We start from the raw sequence: 1,810 nt of genomic DNA, 5'->3' as shown, positions 1-1,810 counted from the left end.
CATTCAGTACAGCCTTGGAACAAGGCTAGGATAGTGGTTAAAGCGTTCGCTCGTATCGCCGAAGACCCGGGTTCGATTCCCGATATGGGTACAATGTGTTAAGCCAATTTGATATTATTCACTCACTTACTCACCATACTCACTCACTCACCCGTCAAATGTACTTACGTTTGAAAACACAGCTAGGCCAGCAGTTACAGAGTTTGCCCTGTGGCAGTTTTGCTTGTCTCTGTATTTATGCCAACTGGCAAGCACAACATTTAGCAACCAATCTTTTTCTCAAATTCAATTTTCAAATTCAGGATTTCTTTTACAGATTGATAGGATTTGTGATTAATAACTTTTAATCCAATCATAATTACGATGGCACAATGTGCTGATGATACGATAACATCTGATAATATCAAAGAAAACCGGATTATATTAACCGGAAACTAATTACCATTACACTATTATATTTGGCTCGAAATTCCGGCGCTGTGGTTTTGGATTAAGCTTAACACATTATTAGTTTTGCTTGGATTGGTAACTACTCTTTAGTAGCGTATGACGTATTACCGTTAAGTCAGAATCGAGCAAACATTATTCTTAATGCAACACGTGTACGACAATACGATGCCGAACTCAATTTTACTTCCATTTTGCCATGACATATCATTCTTTTGTAGATGATTTTCAAACATTTCTAAATTTCCCAGAAGGAAACTACGGATTCGGAGTATTTTCTCAAACTCATCCCAGACCATTTTTCAGCTGAACCCATTCCTACATTCCTGCTTATCTGTCACCCAGTTTATTAAAACATGCACCGAACACACAAGACATACTTAAGAAATACAGTTCGCTCTACAGCCATGTATAGTGTAATAAAGTACAATTTTGCCCTGGACACTTGCGTGAGAGTGCTTTAACGTTATCATAGTTCAGGGTAAAATGTGCTTTATTATTAACAATCCTCGTTCAGGGCTAACTGACGTCCTGTTCTATTGACGTTACATCTGTGATTAACGCAGACCATATTGCTCTTTGAACGTCGAACTTCTTCTACCAACGTAAGTTTAGGACAGTAAACCCAGATGAAGCTGACTAGTCACGCGACATTCCATGGATTCATTGTAGGACTGGGGACATAGGTTTAGTTAGAGAACGTTGCCTTGTCGCTGTTTAACAGTCGAGCTGAGACATTTTTTCGGTCGTTACGTTAAACGTAATGTTTCTACTAGTGATGTTAGCCGAGTGAAGCAACTGCAAACCAAGAAACGGGGTGCTACAGGGTAATTTGCACTGTAGGAGACTGTACTAGGCATTGACAACTGACATGCATCGTGACGTCGGTAACAAAGGGTACGTTTGAATACGAGGGAGCGGATTAGACGTCAATACAGTGAGTAATAGGTAAAAAATGAATACAAATAAAATTAAGTACTTTCAGCGTCATTGATATTTTAGCGAAGTATCTTAGAATAACTATTGTAACCATCTTATTTCCCTTCATGACGTCACGACACTACTCATATTATGACGTCATACCTCCCATATCCGATGCCTGTCTCATCCCATTGTTCTACCAAGCTTGACATGTCGGGATCTGAGTCACGAAGGATGGATAGTTGTCAATATGCGCATGTTTAAATATTCTGATTGCCAATACTACCACGCGTTGTGGCTCTGCTAATAACCCTATGGTGGAAAGGCTTGGCCTCAAACGCCAGTCTAGCCTCTGCAATGAGAGGGTACCTGTTCGCCTCGGGTTATTTTGCCTGTATATAAACGCTGTTGTCGATAGCAACGTTGTTATGCACGCAATCCC

Source organism: Haliotis rubra, unplaced genomic scaffold (genome assembly GCF_003918875.1).
Source record: "Haliotis rubra isolate DU_JTF1 unplaced genomic scaffold, ASM391887v1 Scf228, whole genome shotgun sequence".
Taxonomy (NCBI): domain Eukaryota; kingdom Metazoa; phylum Mollusca; class Gastropoda; order Lepetellida; family Haliotidae; genus Haliotis; species Haliotis rubra.
The sequence above is the reverse complement of the archived record's forward strand: the minus strand, read 5'-3'. Positions refer to the sequence as shown.